Below are 24,992 nucleotides of genomic sequence, written 5' to 3'. Positions count from 1 at the left end.
TACGGCGATGCGTTCCTGTTTATCGCAAAACCACGGTAACCTTCCCTGCCGGCGGCGCGGGCAGCGAGGCCCTCGGGGGCCACCGGGGACCCCTGAAAACGGGCCTCGCCCTCCCCTTTGTCTCCCAACCTCCGGCCTTCGGGCGGGCACCGCCTCCCGCCGCCCCCCAAAGGCGAAAAGTGAAAAATTGGGGGAAAAAAAAAAAACACACAAAAGCCTTGTTTTGATCGGTACGTTCGGCAGGGAGCGATACGTCCCTCTCCTTCGGCGCCACCGCGCCGCGGGGCGGAGGGCGCGCTCCGGCCGCCGGCGGCGCATGCGCGGCGGAAGGGGCCGGGGGCCGCCACCTCCCTCCCCCTCGCTGCCTCCCTCCGGGCCGGAGCGCGCATGCGCTGTGGCGGCGGCAGGGGCGAGCGGCGGCGGCAGCGGCGGGGGGAGGTTTGCCGCGCTCTCGCTGTCCCTCTTCCTCCGTGCGCGCCGGGCTCGCCCTCCCGCCATGTTGTTGTGAGCCCCTCGCGGCCGAAGGGGGGGAGGGGAGGCAGGAAGGAGAGGCGCCGAGAGGGAGAGGGAGGAGGAGGCGGAGGAGGAGGAGGGGGGCGGCGGGCGGGCAGGGGTGTCCCAGGGCCCGCTCCGGCTCCATCGCAGCGAGCAGCGCCGCCAGCCAGCCCGTGAGTATCCTCGGGGGCCGGGGCCGCGCTGGGTTAGGCCGCGGGCGGGCGGAGCGGGCGGGCGGGCCCCCCTTCTTCCAGCCCCCTTTTGTCTCCGGCCTCGGCTGCGCGCCGAGGGAGGGGAGAGGGAGGGGAGAAGGAGGGCGGGAGGGGGCCATGTTGTGGCAGGTCACCGGGCGGCGCGGGGCCTGCTCGGCGGCCGCCCGCGCCTCGCCGTCTTTGTGTCCTCCCGGCTCGCCGGGGAGCGGCGCCGAGGTGGGGAGGGAGCGCCGTGAGGGGAGGCGGCGGCGCCGCCGGTGTGAGGGCGGCGGGCGGCGGCGATGCTGTGGAAGGTTGGAGGGGGGGGGGGTGGGCGGCGGCATTGTGCTCTCGGCGAGCCGAGGGGAGCGGGGGCTCGGGGAGCAGTTTCCATCGCAGTGGGGCTTGGGGGGCGAAGTTGTTGCCTGAGAGAGGTCCGGAGGCAGGGCTCTCGGAGGCGGCCGGGCGTGCCGGTGGGAAGAGGTGGCGGGGCGCGGACACGGGCGAGGGTGTCCGAGTTCGGGGCAGGCCCCGGGGGGCGGACGCGCGGCGTCGGGAGTTACCGTGGGCAGCGGGGCGAAGCGCTGCGGGGGGACGCGGGGGAGCCGGGGGCGTCGTTTCGGCAGCCCCGCGGGCAGTTGCGTGCGTGCGGAATTTTGAGAAAATGGGCTTTGTTTAAACGTACCGAAAGCCTGAAAACTTGTATTATTCCTTTTTTAGTGCTCTTAAGGACAACGACTGTTTTCTGAGGGTGGATCGAGAAGGCCAAATGCTTTTGATAGTTGATACCACACAATGAAGTGTTAGGTTTTAATTTTTCTTCAAACGTGTCTGCGCAGACAACAATAACAAAAAGTTGAGAAAAATGCCAGCTGCCCGGAGTGGAGCGTGCTTGCAACTAACAGTTTGGGTTTTAATCTCTTTGGCAGTCGTTGTGCAAAGATGTAGGGGTTTGTTGTTGGTGGTGGTTTTTTTTTTTTGGCATTGTTCTCTTTCGTGTATTTCATAACCTCAGACTCTTTTAATTCCTTGAGAGAAAATTAATATACTCGGGACGTTTTATATTCTTCTGGCTTTACTGTTTGAAGCAAGATGGCTTAACGCGAAAATGTGTAGCGTGTTTTATATGTGATGCGATAAAGAGGTTACACCAGCTGATTTGGGGATGCTTTTTTCTGAGTAATGTAGCCGTGTATGAGGTATATAGGTCATTGCAAATGAGAATCGGTAAAACTTCTTATATTGCCTAATTGCTTGTCGCTTACAAGCTACGTGTTAACAAAATACTTTCAGATTGCTTTTAGTTTCTCTTTTGCTGAAGTCTTTGTTGCATCTCAACTGAGAGGTCAGGCCTTTTTAGTTACCGTGACTTGATGGTATACCTCTTCAGGTATGTGGGATATGAATGCATTTGAAATATAATTGCTACCCGTTTTTACATATAAACCATATTATTTTATTATATTTAGTTGTGTCTAGGTTTAAAACCAAATGTTAACAGCAGTCACAGTTTGTTGAGAAGCTGAGAGAATTACTGTCTACCTTTCTCTGGTCTACAACTCAATTTGTGTCAACGCGAATAGAAATATGTTAGGTAGGTGGGAGAAGGAAACTCGAATAAAAAAGGATAATTCAGTGGTGGTGTAGTCTGGGTTATATGTGTAGAAATGACACTAAATCACCTGACAGTTTTCTGAAGTGTTCAGAGCGTTGAAAATTTAGAATTTGTCCCAGCAGAATGGTTAGTAGGCAATTGCATGTGAGAAACTGCTTGATAATGCAGATTCTGCAGTTTATTATGTGGATATTGCATGTAGGAAAGTCCATTATTTTTTTCAGCATTAATGGAGAATGGTACTTTTTTCTATAGAATCACTCTGTGGTACTTGATATTTTTCTTCTTGGGGATATTGGCACAGTGCTGAGACAATTATTATTGTATCTGGTATCATGATTGAGCTCATAGTGCAAGAAGCAGTTGGCTGAAAAAGTTGAACTTGCTGGTCTTTTGATGAGAAGATACCTCTTATTATGACAGTATATATTAAATCTTATATAGGATCGTTGTGCACGTTAAAGCTTTATGTACATGTTTTCCTTAAGATTTGTGCTCTCAAGGGTTTCTTTGCAGTGTTCTCATTGGGCCAGGTACTGCTGATGTTTGGGGCAAGTATGTTAACAGGACATCAGCTCGTCGAATACTGCAAATGAGACCTGATTTTCAACAGCACTTTCTAGTTCACTTTTAAATATTTTTTCCCCCTATATTTAATGATATATGGGCGTGCATCGAATAATCAGCATATGTAGAATTTTCCAAAAGCATTCCCCTTTATAACAACTTCTTTTTTTCTTTGTACAGTGGTTTCTAAAACTCCAAAATGATTAGACGGAGTTTTTATACACAGAGGCAAGTAATCTAATAGGTGGTTTGAATTCATGCTTTTTTTTGAATGTGGAATTATATAAAAATTCACTGCCCATTGCAGTAAAAAGAAACCTACATTCTCTTGAATGTTAATTTATTTCTGTGTTGGGAATCTCCTGTGAAACAAGCAGTAAAACCTTGTATTTACTTTTTTAAAAGTTTCTAATAGAAACTCTGCAAAGGGGACAGCATAAAACTGTGAAGTAGACATGCTTTATAAATACTTCCCATTTTATGTATTGTGTGAACAGATATGTGAGAGTTATCAATCTTCTTTCTCTTCTGTTCAATAAATTTAGTTGAAAATGCTTACCTCATCTAATGTGTTTTCCCCACCCATAACATAGCTGTTGTCTTGATTATTCCACACAATGCAACCATTCCAGTGTTGTCACAAAGCCAGTGCCCAGGCTCTTGTCTCAGACATGGGACAAGAAGTCTTTCGTTCAAAACCTCGTTTTCTCCTCCTGTAACAACAAGTACCAGTTATGTAGTGCTTCTAATAATGAAGCGGGAGGCACTTCACGGTCATATAGCAGAAAAGAGTTTTAAATGACATCGGAACATGTAAGGGTATTCAGTTCTAGCTGCTTGTATGTCGTTTCAAACAAGTTGTATAAAATTTATTTTGTAGTAGTGGCTTGCATACTGAAACTTTATAGCAAAATTTAGTTTGAATCGCACTCAGAATACCTGCTGTGGCTTTTAGAATAGTAGGCAAGAGCTTTTCAAGCTGGTATGTGAAATGTTTAGCTTACAAATAAAGACCAGATGTCATCTCTAGCAATATCTTTAAGGATTATATTTCATTATTGTTTAGCAGAGTATTTTTTTTTCCAGACGTGGCTGTTTAAGAACAGTTGTAGACGTGTAGAAGAAATATGTCTGAAGAGGTTATGACGATCATCTTACGAGTTGAGAAAAAAACGTAAAACTCTAATATAGCAAAAGTATCTCTGTGATTTGACTTTTTTGCTAGCTGTGCTATATATGCATCTTTTTCCACTGAACTTTAAAGCGGTGATACGACCCTCTGTCCTCTACTGGCTGTGCTAAATACCACATCTGCAGCCTTTCAAACAGGCAGGTTTTCACAACATGTATTTGTGTACATTGAACTAAATAATCTGGTGTACTTTTTGTAATTTTGATTATTTTACTTTTTAGTAACTTCATACAGTAACTTAGAACTTCATGCAGTTCTAAGATAGGTTACCTCTTGCTTCATCAGCATTATTGAGATATTGGCAAAACTCTCAGTTACAGGTAATAGGTCTGGTTTCTTTCTAGTATAAAGCTCTCAGCATGTAAATCCTAATAGAAATAAGGTTGTGTCAGACATGTTCGTAACTTTGCTCTTAGATTTCATCCATGTTATTTCGAGGAAGAATTTTGAGTGATACATTGAACTAGTTGTATACATTTTTTATTTCTTTTCATGACTGGTCTGAAATGTAATACAGAATTTCTTCACAGATCTCTTCAAAGAGGAAATGAATTTTCAGGAGCTCAGTTGGTGTGTTTAGTTCCATAAGTCTTTTTCATGTGTGTATTGATTAAATACAAAGCTAGACTTGCTGGAGATGACTTTATGTAGTTGGGCGAAAAATAACGAGTCTGTGTGTTTTGACTCATATTTTTCAAGTATTTCGCTGCTTATCTCAATTATGATATGTGTTGCTTAAACTGGAGTTCTGGGCACACTACAATGGCGTGTTAGTCACGCAGTCTGAAGAAGTTGCAGAACTGATGTTAACAGGGTATTTTGACAATAAGCAAATATCTGCTGTAGCAGGACTAATGAGAGAGTAGCTTTAGATCTTTTGTGTTTTGAAACCAAGATTGTTCAAGATTATTTAAAAAATACTCCTACTGTATATCTATCTATCTGTATATTAGATATCTCCTGAAAGATTGGACATTCAGTAGTCAGTAAGGTTAGAATAAAAGTGTAGAGGGATTAGAGGACTCTGGTTTCTTTTGTCTACATCTTTAGACCTAAGTGTTGTATTCTGGTTAATTATCTTTGCATATATGTCAGTTTTAATTGTTTGGATGTAACATACTTGTTTAGCATGAAAAGTGAGATGTTTCTTGGACTTGAAAATCAATATTTTTTTTTTCCCCTCAAAAAATACTTCGTTAAACTTATAGGGGATATTTTGGGCTTTATATATGTAGTCCTTTTGCCTGAAAAAGTCCGTTTACGTACTAAAAGATTGACGGTACATCAGTTGTGCTATATTAAGAATATGTGTTGAGATCATTAAGTGTATGTGTTCAGGGGTGGGTATTTCCTGCAGAGGATTTTGTCAATATCAGAAAGAGATTTTTGCTGTTGTCATTTATACTTGTTTCAAGCCATGACTTAAATGCTTCAAAAATGTGTTGGCAAACTTCATTTTAATCGGAGCTTGAAATCTTTATTTTGTGAAAACATTGAAATGTACTATCATTTGGGTTAGAGAAGGTTAATGTCAATTACTGTGCTAGAATCTTACATAGCTTAACAAATTCGAAAGAAAAACTGAGGCTGGCATGTAAGAATGAGATGGAGTTCAGACAGAGGAGTTAGTTTTCTGTGCTACTTAATTACATAGCCTACTAACATGTAAAATCAGGCATAGCGGTGTGATAGAATTAGTGAGTTTAGACATCATGCTGAGTAATAATGTAAAACAAACTGCTGCCATTATGGTTAAAAATCATATTTTGATTTTTTTTTTTAGCAAGGAAATATGTGGGCAACCATTTATCATATATGGAACTGTATCATATTAATATATTGTCTTGTAAAAAAAAAGTAGTACTTTAATTGTTTATCTTAGAGGCCTAGATTGGTAATGGTATTAAAATTTAAAGTTTAAATCAATAAACATTTTGACAATGCATATTGTTTTTGTATAGCTTGGCCTTTTTTAATCTGAAGAACTGCATACTTAAAGATATGTGGGAAAGCTTTTTATGTTATCAAGACTTTCTTTTATGTTTCTATGTGGAATGAGGATTCCATGTGTTCTCCTAGGCATGAACGAAGTGGCCTGGCAGGAGACCAGAGAAATGATGCATGTGAACATTGGTCAGGAAACCAGTGGGGTTGGAGTAGGAGTTGTCTCAGCTGGAACAGTGGTTGGAGTAACATCAGGACCTAATTCAGGTGGAAACACTTCTCACACCATCCCTACAACTGCAGTGTCAGGTGCTTCCAGTGTCCAGGTACCCCTTAGTGGGCCTTCTCAGGATGGTGTCACAGTCAGGTGTTTCTTCCAGAGGCAGGCTGGTGAGTGGCTGAGTGCGTACTCCAGCAAACACCTCTGGCCCACAGGAGATAGCATTCATATAGATCGTTTGGTAGGTAGGTTATTTGTTTTTCATTGCGATAGTTCCTGTGTTTTGTGTTGAATCCACATTTATTTCTTAAATATAGGTGCGAGTTAAGCTGTTTTTTTCAAAGTCTGTAGTAACTTTAACTCTAAAACTTCCAGTTAATTTTGTTACAGCAGTTATAAGTGAAACTGCATAAAATAATTGAGAAACGTTCAGTCTGAACCATTCATTTAACTTTTACAAGCATTACATATTTCTGGGAGTACCTGTTTTTTTATCAGAATACCGTCAAATCATTAGGTTTGAATTTATGCAAAACAATCGATTTAGTTTGAAAAGGGACTAGCTTCTGATAGGCTTTGTAAGAAGTAATATGGATTTAGCACACAATCTTGTTACACTTGCAGGTAAAAAAATTTTGTTCAGGTAAAATAGTAGTAGAATTAAGTGTAGATCAAAACTTAATTTTCTCCTTCTGCAGATAGTAACCTAGAAGAAAAAAATTCAGTTTTAAGCTTTTACCTCCAAATGTTTAATTGATACAGCTTCCTATTTTTTCATTAAAAACTTCATTTTGAATTTCAGATATAAATGGCTTTTTTCCTCAGTACTCGTATGTAACGTTCTACACTTAAGTTTGTGAGGAACTTTTTGCACCTTCTCAAGCCCAAGGACTTATGGAATGTGTTCAAAAAATGCAGTAAATCTAGGAGCAAATGTGAATAAACAAAATTTGCTGACCTTAAAAGCAGGAATATCTATTGTGTCTGTTTTTTTCTTCATCTCTTTTTTTTCCCTCATTCTTTAATTTCTTTTGGCTTTTTTTCTGGTTTTACTCTTCTATTTTTTTCTTCCTCTTACATAGATATACAGAGCAAAATAAAAGATCTTTTCATCTGACATTCTGCCTCGTGCTGTATTGTATTCTGTATTACACTTATGCAGAAGCTGTAAAGCAGTTCTGTAAATACAAAATTCTGCAATATTCTAATTGTCCACTTGGACACACTTCCTGAGTATGAAAAGCTTGGGTTTATCCTTGCCAGCATTCAGTCTGTTATACAGGCAATGGTGCCAGTTTTCACTAGCATTTCCCAAGGCTGATATGTTGTGTAGGTAAAATTACGCACAGATAAGGAAATGCTGAGTAACAGTTGCATCTGTCTCCTGCCACCTGCTTTCCATCTCCAATGGGAATCAGAGCCATGTCTTAATCAGCAACTTTATTTAATAGTTAGGTCCATTAAAATATTTGAGTTCCTCCAGCAGGTAAATGTCATGAACTCGTGTGTTTTCTGGTAATTGGGGATGCAAGGGGACTACCTTGATTTTTTTAAAGTACTTGAGTGGTTTTGTGCATTATGAAGATTTGATGAAGGGGAACCTGCTCTTACTCTTACTTTACGGTGCATTGTTAGCCATGTGAAAATAGTCTTTTTCCGACTTACTCTATTCAGTACTGCCTCTATGTTCTGCCATTTTTCAGTTTCCATTCTTCTTTAGCAAAATCAACTAACAGAAATCAAGTACAGATCAGGAGACTTCTCCATTTCAGATCTTTGATTTGAGTGTTCTGTGTACCAGTGTTCTTGAGGATTTTGTTAAAACAGAAGTTACTGTGGTTTTTTTTATTTTTTTAAAGAAAAGGTAACTCTTGAGTTAGAAGTACTGAAGATACGGGTTTTCTAAAATTATGCAAACTGTGAAAGAGTTTAGTTGCAACTTGTTTTGTGAATATTGGGTAGACAGAGTCTCTGTGTAGATAAATATATGAAAGATGGAATATTTTGATGCATTTCGAGAAACTGAAAAGAAAAATAATAGAAATAAGTGTAGTAGATAAATATCATATAATGGTTGAGATTGGAAGCGTCCTCTGGAGGTCGTCTGATCCAAACCCCTGCTCAAGCATGACCACTTAGAGAACCCAGTTGCCCAGATTATTAGATAGGTAAGAAGTAGAATAAAGATATTGAAATCTTCGATTCAACATACATTGTCTAAATGTATCTTAAAACTGTGGATTTGACACAGATTTTAGCATGCCGTAGTGCAAAGAATGTCAGACAATGCCGAAGTAATAAAAAAACATTTTAGATGAATCTAGCAAGACTGAACCATTTTTTCATGAAGACAAATGAGCTCTAGCCCCACTGATTCCATAGGAACTTATAATGTGTAGAAAGTGAAATACAAAAATGGAAAATTGTAAATTCAGCAAGGATTTTTCAAGCAAAAATAAAAAGTAAGAAATTTTCATACATTGAAAATAAGGCTAGCTGAAGTTATCTTTTGAAGCCGTACTAGTTTTCTGGGAAGTAACTGGCATAATCCTGAGGCCTTAACAGGTGGATTCAAGTAAATACAGAATGTGGAAAAACCTTGTGTTTTCACCTATTCTGGAAGGTACCTGATACTTTTGACTGACTCTGAATGATACGTGAAGTGAGTTGAAAGAGGAGTTGTTGTGAGCAATTTGTTTTTAAGAGGAATAGATCAACTTGACTCTGAAATCGCTGATGGATTTTAAAGAATCTTCAAATGAGTTGAAGAGCTAAAGAAGTCAAGTAACCCATTCTAAGTCAGTCAGAATAAGTTAATAAATAATACTTGATTAATTCCAAGAAATTAATTCGTGACAAGACTGGGGAAGCGTTATTTTGGTCTTTTGAAAGCCATCTGAAATGTCTTCAAAAGAATGAAACGTTATTAAGCATAAGGAAGGACAGCGTCTTTAGTAAAGATAATTATTTGTCTCATAGGATATTTAATTTTTACTCTGGTTAAAAGACTGAAGAATTGGTTGTCAGTGTCCCTCATAAGGGATTGCTGAGAAGTGAACTATGGGAATTATCAGAGACATGTCAATAGTTGGAGGGCAGTTTGTGCCCTTAATAAGATGCTTTAACTTTTGGTCAGCCCTGAAGTGGTCGGGCAGTTGGCCTAGAAGATCCTTTCCAACTGAAATATTCTATACTAATACACAGTAGCATTAGAGGGCATTGATAGCACAGGGAAAGATCAAGTGGACTATCCTGGAGTTCCATGGTACTACTAAGACTTAATGTGTGCTGATTTTGAAATTATCAGGACTATGATGGAAAAACTTCAGATGCCACACGTGTTTGAGAGAAGAGCCGGAATTCCGTTCAAAGACACCACAGTTGAATGGAATTCAACCCTTAGTTGAGATGGAAACATCTTTTTTCCTAAGTGTACGCCTGACACCTTGGTGTCTAAATTAACTAGCTGCTGTGACTCAAAACTAATATCACTGGCTTATCGAACATTTCAGAATAAGAGGCAGAAATGTGTGATATCGTTAACATTCACATTCTGTCTGTGTCCTTCTATGGTTGCTTCAGCTGTAGCAACAGAAAATTAAAGTGATGGACAGCAGTTACTCATATGCCAAAAACTTTGGGAAGTTGAACTACTTTTCTGGCAGAGGGGGAGGCTATACAGAATAATTGGCAGCATGAGGGAGGGCAGAGGCTAGAGGAGCACTCATTTGCATGGGAGATGATATCCAGAAATCTTTGGACACTCAGCTGAAAGTTAATGCATGCGCAACTCCTTGATACAAGATGTCAAAGCTGAAAGTGCCGTTTGAGTCAGGAGGCTGCCGTTGTCACCCTTCAAATTAAAACAAGAGTGAGGATCTAGTCACTGACTGGCAGGAGTAAGTATAAACTTGTTAATTTAGAAATAACCATCCCTGGGTCTCATTCGTCATCCTTTTAAATATTTAATATTGGAAAGACTTATAAAGGGTAATGAACTAAGTATCAGAACTGTTTCACTTGGGGTTTTGACTTTTTTCTTTCCCTCAACCAAAAAAGCACTTCAGAATCTTTGATAGCACAGCACCTGAGCAAGACCACTGTCTACTGTAGCATCATCCTTTTGTTAACATCCCTCTGGGGCTGCAGATAGATTAGTGATCTGTTTGTTATTAATTTACATCACTTCTGGGATGAAGGATTGTCTAGGATACAAAGGCTTAGCGATCAGCAGTCAGTCCACAGTATTTGGACTTAAGGCAGATGAGGTTTTGGGGAAGCTCAGGATGTGTTTTCTTGGATATCAGAGTACTTGCAAATATTCTTCCCGCGTGCTGAAGCAAAGAGCTACAGCAACATGATACTGCCCAAGCTATTTGTCCTGTCTTTTCCCCGATCTACTTCACTCCCTCATAGCAAAGGTACTTAAGCCCTTCAGCAGTTTAAGCTAAATACATTGCGTTATAAATTTAAACATATTGTTTGCTTCCTTTGGTCTCTCTGCCTCCAGTAGAAGGAAAAGGGTAGGAACTGACAGTGAAAACTTCGGAGTCCCAAAGTCTACCAGAGCCTTTGTCAGATCCTGAAGAAGCAAGAGTTGATCAGCAAAAGAATGACAGAAAAGTGCTCTGATTTTTAGCAGCCTTTTCAAAGCATCAGAAGGATAGTGGTGCTATAAACAGAAAAATATAAATTTTGTGTTTGCACAAAGCTTCAGTTGGGCTGTGGTTGCTGTAACTCATTTGTGTTAGAATTTACAAACTTCTCTGGAGAAGTTTTGTGAACAGCTGCTGAGACAAAGAAATACCCCTTTTTTGCGGGGAGGGAGAGAACAAAGGAAAGACCCTTACTGAGTTCAAGAGCTTTTTACTACTTCTGTGGTGTGGCCAAGAAGCTCTATGTATGAGTTTTTGCAGGTATTCGGCATGACTTCCATGAGGATCTATTAGAATTCATATAGCCATGATAAAATGCGTGGATGTTGGGCATGGCCCAAGTCACGGAAGGCAAAGGCAGGGACTGAGAGAATGAAGAACCGCCGACTGTAGGAGAAGATCAGGTTTGAGACCATCTAAAGAACTTGAAGGTGGACAAGTCCATGTGACCTGATGAGGTGCATCCACGGGTCCTGAGGGAACTGGCAGATGAAGTTGCTAAGCCACTCACTATCCATCATATTTCAGAAGTCGTGGCAATCTGGTGAAGTTCCCAATGACTGGAAAAAGGGAAACATAGCCCCCATCTTTAAAAAGGGGAAAAAAGAAGACCCAGGGAGCTACAGGCCAGTCACTCTCACCTCTGTGCCTGGCAAGATCATGGAGCAGATCCTCCTGGCGACTATGCTAAGGCACATAGAAAATAAGGAGGTGATTGGTGACAGCCAACATGGCTTCACTAAGGGCAAATCCTGCCTCACTAATTTGGTAGCCTTCTATGATGAGGTTACAGCGTTGATGGATAGGGGAAGAGCAACTGACATCGTCTACTTGGACTTATCCAAAGCATTTGATACTGTCCCACACGACATCCTTATCTCTAAACTGGAAAGATATGGATTTGATGGATGGACCAGTCGGTGGATAAGGAATTGGCTGGATGGTCGCTCTCAAAGAGTTGTGGTCAACGGTTCAATGTCCATGTGGAGGCCAGTGACGAGTGGTGTTCCTCAGGGGTCGGTACTGGGACCAGTGCTATTTAACATCTTTGTTGGAGACATGAACAGTGGGATCGAGTGCACCCTCAGCAAGTTTGCTGATGACACCAAGCTGTGTGGTGTGGTCGACATGCTGGAGAGAAGGGGTGCCATCCAGAGGGACCTTGACAGGCTGGAGAGGTGGGCCTGTGCAAACCTCATGAAGTTCAACAAGGCCAAGTGCAAGGTCCTGCACGTGGGTCAGGGCAGTCCCATGCACAAGTACAGGCTGGGCGGAGAATGGATTGAGAGCAGCCCTGAGGAAACGGACTTGGGAGTGCTGGTGGATGAGAAGCTCAACGTGAGCCGGCAATGTGCGCTTGCAGTCCAGAAAGCCAACCATATCCTGGGCTGCATCAAAAGGAGTGTGGCCAGCAGATCGAGGGAGGTGATTCTGCCCCTCTACTCTGCTCTCATGAGACCCCACCTGGAATACTGCATTCAGCTCTGGAGTCCCCAACACAAGAAGGACATGGAGCTACTGGAACGAGTCCAGAGGAGGGCCACGAAGATGATCTGAGGGCTGGAGCACCTCTGCTATGAAGACAGGCTGAGAGAGTTGGGGCTGTTCATCCTGGAGAAGAGAAGGCTCTGGGGTGATCTTATAGCAGCTTTCCAGTACTTAAAGGGGGCCTACAGGAAAGCTGGAGAGGGACTTTTTACAAGGGCATGTAGTAATAGGACAAGGGGCAATGGATTTAAACCAAAAGAGGGCAGATTTAGGCTAGATATAAGAAAGAAATTCTTTCCTCAGAGGGTGGTGAGGCACTGGAACAGGTTGCCCAGAGAAGTTGTGAATGCCTCATCCCTGGAGGTGTTCAAGGCCAGGTTGGATGAGGCTTTGGGCAACCTGGTGTAGTGGAGGATTTCCCTGCCCATGGCAGGGGGTTGGAGCTGGATGATCTTTAAAGTCCCTTCCAACCCTAACCATTCTATGATTCTATGTTATTAAACTGAAAAAATGAGCAAACATTTAACATTATCTCCAGGATAAAATGAACAATTTCTAGTGAAAATTTTGCCTTGATTTTAAACAATAAGATTGTTTTGTTGTTCAAATACGATATGCTAATATGTTTGTGCAATGGAAATTGGGAAATAATTTTCCCATATGAGACCTCACAGTCATGTTGCCATCCCTCGGAACGATGAACATAATTTCATCATTCAAATTGGGAACAACATAATCTGTTTCCTGACCTTACAGTGGGAGTTGAATTTTCTGAATCATTAGTTCTTCCATTTATAGATTCTACTTAAAACTGTCCCTAGAAATCTACGTGTGCTTGAAGTCCATATTTTTTTTATTTCCTGACTTTGTTTGCAACTTTTACTTAAGTTTAAAAATAAAATATAATTGTGAAATACACTATTTTAAAATGCTTTCAAAATAACTTTCATAAATAGATACTTTAAGAATTTTTCAAGTGCTGAACAGCTATGTGGCGCAGAAGTACTTCACTTTTCTTGCTGGTCTGTCATAGTAAAAGCTGAAGTTTTATCTTAGCTTTCAACCCAAACCATTCTGTGATTAGCTGATTGAGGCCTCCCTCTTCTTTTAAAGTTAACATCCATCTGAAGCTGTTTTGAAGATGATTTATTTCTGTTTCTGCAATCAACAGGTTCTGTAACAACTTTGTTGTATTGTCTTTCTGTGTTTGCAGTGGTTTCAGTTTTTTGTTATTTTCTTCTATTAATTACAGTAGCATTTAACTCCACTTAACTACAAACTTAGATTATGAATGTCAAATACATGATTTAAGTAGCTTCTCAAACTTGCAAATTATTAAAACTTTTCAACTCTTAGAAACTAGGAAAAGAAATCTTAGACTGGAAGGATACTCCATTGTGTTTATGGGAGAGGTGCTGGGAGGGCATTTGATTCCTGTTTTGGAAAATGTTATATGCCCTGTTGAAACAACCTTTTTAATAAGTTCTTGGTAAGATTTTCCCATAACACTAGTGCTGTATAATTTGGAGCAAGTATCATAAGTTTTTCAGGTGAATTTTAGGGTTGTGGCTTTTTGTGTGTTCAAAAACTCTGAATGCCTTGCAACCTGTATCCTTGAGACATCACCTTATTACCTGCTTGTGACTCTCTCAGTTCTGGCAGCAGACATAGATGGGGTAAGGATAACAGTTATCTGTCTTTCCCCTATCTTTGATTTGAAATAGCTAAAAAGGAATGTTTTGTGACATACTGCAAAGTGTTTTCATGTAATTGAACTGAGAGAAAAGCATTGGGAACTTTTCTGTGGTATTAAATCACTTCCCTAGCTAGAGAGACTAAAATTGCAGCATTTAATTTTGCAGATACTTGATTAGTATTTTTAGTAGTTTCAAGCATGTAGTGTGGGGAATAGACATCTTAACATTAACTGTCATCAGGACAGGAGTAGTTGCAGTCACCTGGCTTGTTCAAACAAGTTTGTTCCATGTAACTTGTGTTCTTCAGAGACTCTTTTCTTTAATCACCCCTTCCAGTCACATTTGCCACTTTGATGCATCTGCATAGTTTCTGACCTTTCCACCAACATTTCAAACCACAGCTGATGGTTTCAGCTCATGAGATACTTGATCAATTCCCACCCACTGCATATTGTTTCACAGCTGTCAAACTGTGAACTGCTGCCTACCATCGTGGATTGCAGTATTAGTTGTGTCTGTCTTGAGTATATTCACAGGTGTGCTTGTGCTTTCTTCAGCTTTTTTGTGCTTTCTCACATACTACTTTTGTTAGTGTCTAAATTTTCTCCTGCCTTGATGTCTCCAAATACCTGGCACTCATGCCTTGTTGTTCACATTAAGGTACTCAACTACTTAATTCTTTCTTTACCAATTCAGTTTCTCGTTGTATCAGTCATCATAATTTGTCTATGCTTAGACTGAGAGCTCTTTGAAGCAGAGTCCTTCATGCTTTAGTGTTTATTCAGTAATTAGAATTGGGATACTTGGGTTTGATGCTACAGCAAAGCAAATGGGATGTGGTCAGCAGTGCATTATCTTTGATGTATAAATAAATTACCCTGTATACTTGTGCAGCAATAGCTCTGTGTAGAACCAGTTCAGGTCTGCGAGGAATTGACAGGAGCATAAATCCGAATGGTAGCACGTGGAGGTAACATGGGCTGGAGGCAGCCGATACGTATTTGTGCACCTTGGAGCATGACGTAATGGGAACCAGAGACCTGAGCTGGCTGCTTATGGAGCCAGCTCAAGTTTCTTCGCATTTTATTCCTATGTGCTCCAGGTTCTAGGTGGGATTATGAGTGAAGCCTCATTCCAAACATGGTGGTTATGTGGTAGTGGAGCTTTGTGCCAAAGCTAAAACTTGTTTTAGGCATTCCAGGGGAGTTTTGTGTAGACATCCAGGATAAGGTGGTGGGAGCGGTAAGCTTGGGAAACAGTGGCTGTGTGTAGTTATTCAGGCCTTTTGCCTTTATGGCATGTTCCTTCATATTTTCTTATTCACGTCCTTCTATTATTCAAGATGTCACAAAAATTAAAATATTTTAAATTTTGGTCAGTGTTATTTATTTTGCTTAATTTAAGTTCTTACCTGCAGGTTTAGAATGTAGTTTGCCTTTTTTTTAGTGTGATTAAAATTGGGGCTTATGAAAATGTGTGACGCTGCTTTCTTGTATGTAGGAGATACTTTAGTTTTCTGAACTAGTGTCGTGGGTTAGGCCGATCCGGCAACTAAACCCCACGCAGCTCTCCCACTCCAGTAAAATGGAGAGGAGAAAAATATAATAAAAGAGCTGAAGGTCGAGACAGGAACAGAGGAGCACCCACCAACCATGGTCCCGGACAAAAGAGGCTGTTTTCTTAAAGCAAAACTATTTATTAACAGCTACCTACAAAGAGAAAAGCAAACAAAAACGGTTACTTGAGAGGGTAACAAGAAAACAAGGCCAGGTCTTAAAAATAACACCACTCCCCCCCCCTTTGCCTTTTCTTCCCGGCTCTACCTCCTCCCTCCAGCAGCGCAGGGGGCAGGGAATGGGGGAGTGCAGGTCAGTTCATTCCATGTTGTTACTGCCGCTTCCCTTAAAGGAGAAGGAGTCCTTACATCATTGTCCCTTGCTCCAGTGGATCCCCTACTCACAGGAAAGCGTGAATCCTACCCGCTGGGAGGCAAATCCTTACCCCATCGGATTGCCCCAAGTGTGGGCTTTACCAGTCCTGGACTTTTAAGGAGTTGTTGCCACTCGCTCTGCCATGGGTCATCATATAGACTTTAAATGCACTCTGGCGTGGGTCGTCATATCGACCTTAAATGCATCTCCGTACAGACTTAGATGCGCAAATGCAAAATGTGTAAATGTGCCTCGACCTGTGCCCATGATTCACAACAGTTTCAGGCTCAGGCATCTCCTTTAATGAAACACCTCCCCATCGGCGGGGGTCATCCCACGGACTCTAGATGCGTGCCGTGCTCAGGCTCTGGCATCTCTTCTCGATGTGGGTCCTCCACGGGCTGCGAGTGGGTCTCTGCTTGCTCCACCGAGGCCTGGTTGCAAAGGGGCTGCTTGCAAGGGGGACTCAGCCGCGGCACACGTTCCGTTCCATCTTCACTGACCTCTTATCTGTGTGGCCGTTTCTCTCAGATCTCAGTCTTTTCTGGGTGAACTCGGCCCGGTGGGCGCCCCGGGAGCGGGGCTCTCCCCGAGTTCCCCAAGCGGCTCCATCGGGGCCATCCTCGACGGGCGGAGTACCGGGCCATGCCCCCCTCCCTTCTCCTTGCTCCTGGGCAAAGACACACCTTTCCCGTTCCTTTGTCCCTTCGTAAATAGGGGAATTCACAGAGGCGCCGATTGGCTCAAGCCCTAAGGGGGACGGGAGTCCGGTGTGATGGGCAGCTTCTGCCACCCGGACCTCCCCTCCCACTTCAAACCATAACAACTACCTTGGTTTGATACAGTTTACATTAAAGTCAGAGTCATGAGGGCCCTTCTGTATCTTTATGAAGAATTATGGGAAGCAGGAGGGTGGAATTTGTGAGGAGCAAAGCAAAGTAGTGGATAAATACGTGAAGGGAAGCAAAGGGGCAGCACATTGGGTAAATTATTGGAGGAAATTCTTATTTTCGATGAGAATTAATAACCTGGAATTTAGACATGTAATCAGAAATTTTGCCTGTAAGATCACCTCCTTATACTTTTTTAGATGATAATTTGAAAGTGGAAGGGATTTGTCCACAGTTACTGCTTCTGCTTGCCCTAAGTTCTGCTGTTTATGTACTGATAGCTGCTTTTGCATAGAAGTGCTCCTGAATTTTGGGCTTCTTAAGTGAAAAGGTTGAAAAATTTAGCTTTAAATCCATCATAACGTGGATGTATTCATGCCAATCTTTGAAGTAATTTTTGTTAGAAATTTTGAAGTAATTTTTGTTAGAAAGCTTTTATTACAATTTGAATTGTAAATAGCCTGCTTTATTTCCAGTAGCTTAATTGTCATCAATGTAAAGTCTTTGGGGTTATTTTAGACTTATTTTTTACTTCCTTTGAAGGACTATGCTGGCCAACATTTGATAAGAGATTAATGTCCAAGGCTAAGCTGCTGTCCTTACTGAATTAGAAATGAGCCTTATTGAATTAAAAGTAGTCTCTTTAGTTTTTTTACTGTTGACTGTTTTTTTTTTTCAGTTTTTAAGTAATTGTAGAAATCTGTGATTAGTTTAAATACACATATTGTCCAAAGAGAACATCCTTAGAAAACAGCTGAAAAAGTTGATAGCAGCAATTTCTTTGTGTCCATTCCCCTGCTGTAGACAGATAAAGTAGAAAACACTTATGTTTCCATGTAGTAGTTATTATAAAATACATTATAAGAAACATGCTTTAGTGTTCTCTGGCTGTCCTTGAGGTTATATAGAATTTAAAACCTTGAAGAGTCAAGGCAGGTTTTGAAGCAGACTGGCATATATTTGAAACTTTTGGTTTTTTCACTGCATTTTGTGCTGGACGTACAGAGAAGTTGTGTGTTTTATCAACAGCTTTCTTTTGAAAAACTAGATACTTATAGTGGAGTGAGGAGTCAAAAAATTAGTGAGTCTCTTCTTTGTGCTACCCATGATTTAGTTCATTGCCTAGAGACTAGGTAGTTCCATTTCTTCCTCTCTCGTTTTAGCACCCACTTTGACAAGATGAGACTGTGTTGGTGTTCCTTGGTTTCCTCTTGCCTGCTGGAGGAGAAAAAAAAACCCACAGAGCTTGTTCAAAGGGTACTGGACTGCAAGAGAGAAGTCATGATGCTAGAAACTTATGCTAGAAACTTCTGCCAGAACTAAGGGGGTGGAGGGCTGTTCTGTTTCTGATTTTGTGGTAGCAAATAGAAAAGTGAAAATAATTTAGATATCTGAAGAAAACACATCAGCAAAAAAAAAGTCTTGATTATTATGTAGAAAGTTAATTTATGGACATTTAAACTTGATTCTGGGCCTGTATGTTGTAATTGTTCCAGTTCTTGTTAACAAATTTAAGAAAAGCTTATTGGCTCTGTTAGAATGAGTTATATGTTTCATTAATCATTCCAATATATATTGAGATAAATTGGCCCTAGTTCCTGCTTGTACATAGATAAACTCTGAGTTTATATGGAGTTTTCATCTTCCGAACAGGTGAAATTTTAAGCCTTTTTTTACAGCGTATTGCCTAGAACACGCTCAAGTTTTTTTTAAGTTTTTTAACTTAATAAAGTTTTTGAATAAGAGGTAATGATGAAGTAATGACTAATATCTCAAAACAGCAATGCAACGAAATAATGTCATGCTTCCTTACAGAAGTAGCTATGTAGTGTTATTACTCACTGACAAAGCCTGTCAGCGTAGAATGGAACAATAATGGTTAGAAATTTCTCCTGAATTCCCCTAAACTTCTGTTACATCACCGGTAGCACTTATTACTCTGTTATAGGAAGGTGATGCTAACTGACTAGCTTAACAAGAAGTGTAGACTTTTGAAATTAGAAAAAAGAGATTTGTCATGTACATATATTAATCAGCACCAATTAAATAATAAGCATGTTTAGACAAGAACTGCAATTCGAATTTAATTTCACAGCTTTGTTTTCAGACTTCTGAATATATTTAGTGTCTTCCTTTTTTGTGTGTGGTATATTTTTGCAGGAACATTGGCGTGAGAGATGCAGAATAACATGCGCATGTCTGAATGCAGTAGGAGGAAGGTTAAGAGTCTCATCAAACTAGACAGGATTACACCTAAACTTACTTCACATCGAAGATTAAACCTGTACATTTCTTGTATGAAAGAGAGTTCTTCAGTTTGATTTACAAGCAGTAAAAAAAAGACAGACCCTTTTTTTTAAGAATTACATTTTCTTGTAGCTCATTTAAATAATAGGCTAAAAAAGGTATTATTTTAATCAATTGTTTTAATTATTTTTTTTAACATTTCCTATTTACAAAAACATTAATTGGACAAATTTTTCTGGGATTTTTCTTCTATTTTGTAAAATTATATATAAACTTTTTAGCAAGTGTTTCTCCTCTAGACATTTTACAAACTTCTCCAACATCCGTCACCCTGACTTCCTGTTCTGTACATTTCTTAAAACCTCTCTTGATAATTTCTAGATCAAAAGACTTTGTTGGGAAACCTGCTAAGATATTTAGTGTAAACTATATGCCCTACTTACGTTGGAATATTTCACTTTAGCTCTTTAAATGGAGCAAACAGTGTAACTGTTATAAATAGTTATAAAATCTGGTTTCAGTACAGACACGTTATTACTAATTTGTGTGAGACTGGTAGTTCTGCCAGTATTTGACTGTAGACATTAAAATCCTGGTTATAATCTCAAAAGCATATGACAGTATATATATAATCTCAAAACACCTGACAGTAGTTCAGAAAAACGTGTGCTAACAGTTCTGCCGCTCTGAGGGCAAAGCTCGAACTTGTTGGGTGGGAAGACAGACATGAAAGCCTGTGCGAGGCAGATAGAAGTTTCTTACGTGATAAAAGGGTTCCTGTTCGGGGGGAATGAGTGTGATTGCCTGTTTCTTAGAGCATGTTTCAGTCCACGGCTGGGAACAGAACCCAAGGTTCCTGAATCTTGTTAGGCCAATGAACCGTCGTGTATCTCTGAAACAGGTGACAAGATGTGTGCTTCATTTTCCTCTGCTTTTCTTCATGGGAGGTGGTGTTCTGCTGTGCTTGCTCTGGATGGTCTGTATGGCAGAGGACTACTCAAGAACACCTGTAATTTCCAAACTTGGCAGTGAATTATGAGGTGCTATCCAGCATAATTTTATATATATACATATATGCTGTTGATAAAAACCTAGGAAATTCCTTTGTCCTGTGTGCATGCTTCCAGATTACTCATACTCCTATTGAAAACAAAGCAAGCAAAACATTTAGTCAGTGTTGTGTATACAAGTGTCAGATCTTAAGATCACCTTGCCTCTTTGTGACTTAGCTTTTTCAGCAGAGTGGACAGTGCTTTCGCTGAGTGTGCGTGTGCGCGTGTATATATATATATATTCTCCCCTCCTTGCTACATGCTGCAGAAACCCTGCCTTGAAATCTGCTAGTTCCATTTTTTTAATTGTTGATGTCCTCAGCACTGGTAGGATTGCTTCTCAAACTTACAATACAAAGTTCACAGGGAAGTAAAACACAAGAACATTAAGATCTGGAGTGATTGCTGAGCCAGGTCAACTAAATTTGGCTTTGTTGGAGTATTTGAATGCAAAAGTGTAGCTTGATCTGAGAATACGAGTTAAGCCCAAAATACAGGGATTGAAGAATTATTCACTTGCCTGCAAATAGTTTGAGTTGGGTTTAGAATACTATATTTTAATGCAATGAGAATTGTTAAATATTTACTGGGGGAAGATATTATGCTTTTGAGATTATAACCATGGAAATACGTGTTAGAACTTAAAAGTGTTTGCCTCAGCGTTTTGTGAGAAACGCCTAACATCTTGCTTATTCATACTGCTTAAGGAGCTGGACATTTTGAGTATTTAGTTAAGCCTGCAGTTGTGTTACTGTTCCATATGGTTCTCAGAAAATGTTACCTCTTTTCGAAAGACAGCATGCCTGTAGACTTTGAATCACTTGGGAGCAGCAACTTTTATTAACCAGTTTAGTAGTAAGCAAACCTTTGGTTCCTTGGTGCTTCAGAGAGGTATGAGAAGATGCATCTAGCCAAAGGGAGCTTTAATCAAACAAATGCCTTGTTTTCTTAAAATGTTACACAAAATATTTAGTGTTTTGTAACTAAGTTGTGTACAAAACAGCTCAGTTGTGACTCTAATAATTGTCTGTTAAGCTTCTCAACAGCTTTTGTTTTGTTGTGTTTTGTGCACTATCGGCTGGCCTTAAACCAAAATAAGGACATTTCAGGTAATTTGACAAAATATAGAAATCTCTATATACAGCCTTGAATGGCAGTGTTTCATAATAGAAGTTTGGGGATTTGCAGTTTAGGCTTGTTGTATAGTTTTCCCTTGTTGTCCTTTGTTATAAGTCTCTACTAGATTTATGTCTAATGTTTTAATTTGTATTAAAATACTATTTTTGTTTAGTAGTTTCAAGGTGGGTGCCCATTTGAAATGTTTTGGGGGTTGTTTTTGTTTTTAATATCTAGTCAAGTGTCTGACATGACTTTACAAGACAGTGTTTAACTTAATGGAGGGATGGCAGAATTGCTATGTATTGTGTTTTAAAATACAACCATTTTTGTGTTCTTAAATTAGTTTAACTTGTTAATTATGCTAAGTCTCTGCCTTAAGCACATATCATACATAAGATAAATGCTGCAGAAGAGCCACCCCTGTAGAAAAAAAGGTATTTTGCATTGAAGTCACTCAACAGAATAAAGAAAAAGGCTGAAGTGTTTGCAATGTGAAGGGTAGCTTCCCTTTCCGGTTACAGTACTGTAATTATCAGGTGTTTCGTGTTGAATTTCTGGCCTAGTACCATAGCTTCAACTGCAAAATGTGTCCTTTTCTTTGTCACAGTGGTTAGGGTATTCACCTGGAAGGGGAGAGATGAGATTTTGAATTTCTTATTGCAGGAAAGTCGTTTTCTTACTTTCTGGTCAGCTGGTTTAACCACTTTTGAATATAAAATGAAGTCATCCTATGTTTTTGTATTATATTTTTTACTTTGTTGTTGTTTTTCTCCAACTCTTTTTTTCAAAGAAGGGACTGATTTTTGCTTTTGCAAGAAAATGGTTAGAAGTTTGTTTCTTGTAGCATTCAGGGTTATCGGAGAGAGTACTTGTCCCTGGATCTGGGTGCCTGGATTTCAGAAGTGGACATTATTTTAAGCAGTGTTTCTTGTGTAATCCTAGATGACTATCCAGTCAACAGTCTGCCTCCTGAATTTTGTTCTGAGTTATGTCAGGACACGGTTTCACATTACTGGTTTATCATCTAGCTGCCACTAAGCAGGTTCTCCTACTCCATCTTGCTCCAGACTGACTTGTCCTTGTTGCTTTCTCCATGTCAAATCTAGTGGTCTCACTGCTGTGGTGTTTTACCCAGTTTAGCTGGCTGATCTGGTGAGATTCTCATGCACAGAAGAAGAAGGAAAAGAACTTCTGAAGCAAACCTTTTTCTTGATGATAACCAAGTTCATTGCGAGGGGAGTGGTAAAAGCTGTTGGGGGAAGGCTAGAAGGACTGTCCTGTTCGTCAGTAGCTGGCTGGATGTGCTTGGCTCTGTCATGAACTCAATTTATTGGTTGAATGCTGCAGCATTCAGGACTAAGTATGTCTTGTAGACATACTGTGAGGTAGTAGTGAAATACAGTAGAAATGAGATAACTACTCTTACTAGGAGTTTTGACAGAGTAAAGAGGGAGAGAGAAAGATTGTAAACTTCAAGAAGAAAGAGTCTACTAAAAATATAATTTTGTTTTTACTCTATGTTAAAATCTCGTTCCTAATGCTGTGATGAAAATCGGACTAATACATGCTGGTATGTTGTATCCAGTTTCTGTGAAAGGAGAATATCAGAATTTTCTACTGGTATATCAAAGGAGAAAAGTTCATGGATATGCTTAAACCATTCTATCTATTTAGCAGCGGCATGTGAGGAATCGTTATACCTAAAGACTGCTTTGGTGTGTAGTATCCATTTGTGTGTAATTTGGGGGCCCTGTGGAGTGTTCTGATGTGTATGAGAAGTGTGGAACCATTGCCAGCTTCTCTTAGTTGGAAAGACTTATTAGCATTCAACTTCTGAAAACTAAGATTAGATCTAGCAACTAATCCCAAAAGCAGGTAGGTGGTAAATGGAGAAATAGGAGTCTTCAGAGTGATTGTGGGGGAGAAAAAAAATCTCCAAGAAAAAAGATGTAATCAACCAAAACTAGGAAAAAATTGTAAATGTTGAGCAGTATGTTTCATAGGCCTCTTTTGATTTGTGAATTATTCCAGATGACGGAGATGACTAAAAACAGAGAAATTGTTTTGAATGTTCTGAATTTGAGCTAGAAAAAGTATGTATTAAAAATTTCTGAAGCATATGAATTAGGTGAATGTTGGCATTGAATTAGAGAAAACAAAACTTCCTTGTAATACAGATGATGCTAACCAATGTTTCTCCTTCAGGGAGAGGACATGTTTTTATATATACTAGATCTAGCTTCGTTCTCATTATTCTAAATGGGTTTGTAGTGACAGGGCTAGCATTGAAGAAAGCAGATCGTCAGAAGAGACTAGTGCTGCCTGTATTTCCTCCAGTCTGTAAACTGATCTATGAAAAGTATTCATGATATGGGACAGGATTTTGTGGGTTGCTCTTTTTGATGGAAACCAAGATGGAGACCCTCTTTGCTACAGTAAAAGGACTGTATTATTTCTGTCGCTGCTGATAGCAGTAGTTAGCACTAACAAATTTCGTGTTTGTGAGAAGGGAGACAGTGATGAAAATCGATGTTCAGTGTACTAAAGTTTATTTACAATTTCAGAAAACCAGTTTAATCTTAGAGTTGACTCTAAACTGCTCAGGGAAGAAAAAAAGGAGTTAGCTGTGCTATTACTCTGATTCTTAGATTGTCTTTTCTTAGAGACTTGGAAGTGCATGTGGCCATGTTTATTAATTTTGCTGAATTGTGCAAAATAAGCATCTAGTATTAGGTCTTGCAGCACAAAAAAAAACCACAAACAACAACAAACCAACCAAACACCAAAACCACCACCAATTAAAAAGACAAACAAACAAAAACACAGCCGAAAAATTTAAACATCTTTCCAGGTTGTTTGTTCTTTTTATTTAACAATAATTTGGGTAGTGTTTATGGTAAATAAAACTTCACAAGCATTAGCTACAAATTTTTTTTTAAAGATACTGCTATCTCAAAAGGTGATTTTGGTCAAACAGTATCTAATTTACTATTTTAGTATAATTGAAACTGAAGTGCATGACTTGAGCACGGGGAGTGGCTTATGGTGTATAATAAACTCAGCCATCTGTACAATAAAATTCTGTTTCAGAAACTTCAATATCCAAATTCAGAAGTCTCCAAAATTTGAATTTCTGATTTTTCTTTATAAATACTTCTTCTTCTGTAGCTATTTTTTCTAAATACATGCACAAAGATTTGATTATACCTTGGAGCTAATAAAAAAAAAGCTTCTTTAACACAAATTATAAATAATCTATTTTTTAATTCATTTGAAAAACTGTCTTTAGCTTTTTTAAGGATACACAAAAATCTGTTTTCAGTTTTTAAAAAGATAAAATCAACCTAATGGACTTAAATGTCAGCCCTGCTGCAAAAAGGACAAGATGCTGATTTATTATTTTTTTTCACCCCCGCATCCCCCAAAATTCAACGTCAATAAATTTACTCTTCAGTAGATCTCTGAAATTGTTGGGAATTGGTTTCAGAATCCATCTTAGCTAAAATATTGTTCTTTCTAAGGAAATATTTTTTTTGAGCTATGAAATTTCTTCCTCAAAAGTGCAGAGACACTCAGCCTCAGAAGTTAAAATGATTAGGGTTGGAAGGGACTTTAAAGATCATCTGGTTCCAGCTCCCCTGCTGCCATGGGCAGGGAAACCTTCCACTAGACCAGATTGCTCAAAGCCT

General features: G+C 40.0%; 1 protein-coding gene across 6 annotated transcripts in view; it reads left to right on the top strand.

The window, feature by feature from the left end:
* Positions 1-210: 210 nt before the first annotated feature.
* PUM2 (pumilio RNA binding family member 2) overlaps positions 211-24,992 on the top strand; it is a 79,351-nt gene continuing 54,569 nt past the window's right edge. For 4 of the 6 annotated variants that reach the window (XM_086631415.1, XM_086631417.1, XM_086631416.1 and 1 more), the window contains exon 1: positions 636-668. The gene's annotated coding sequence lies outside the window, so the exon portion shown is untranslated. Of the gene's footprint in view, positions 231-614; positions 669-24,992 lie in introns of those variants that run through there. The other 2 variants (XM_086631412.1, XM_086631418.1) reach the window with 2 other exon arrangements.

The sequence above is a fragment of the Tauraco erythrolophus genome, chromosome 2 (genome assembly GCF_009769465.1).
Source record: "Tauraco erythrolophus isolate bTauEry1 chromosome 2, bTauEry1.pri, whole genome shotgun sequence".
NCBI lineage: Eukaryota > Metazoa > Chordata > Aves > Musophagiformes > Musophagidae > Tauraco > Tauraco erythrolophus.
This window is presented reverse-complemented; position numbering and strand designations above follow the sequence as displayed.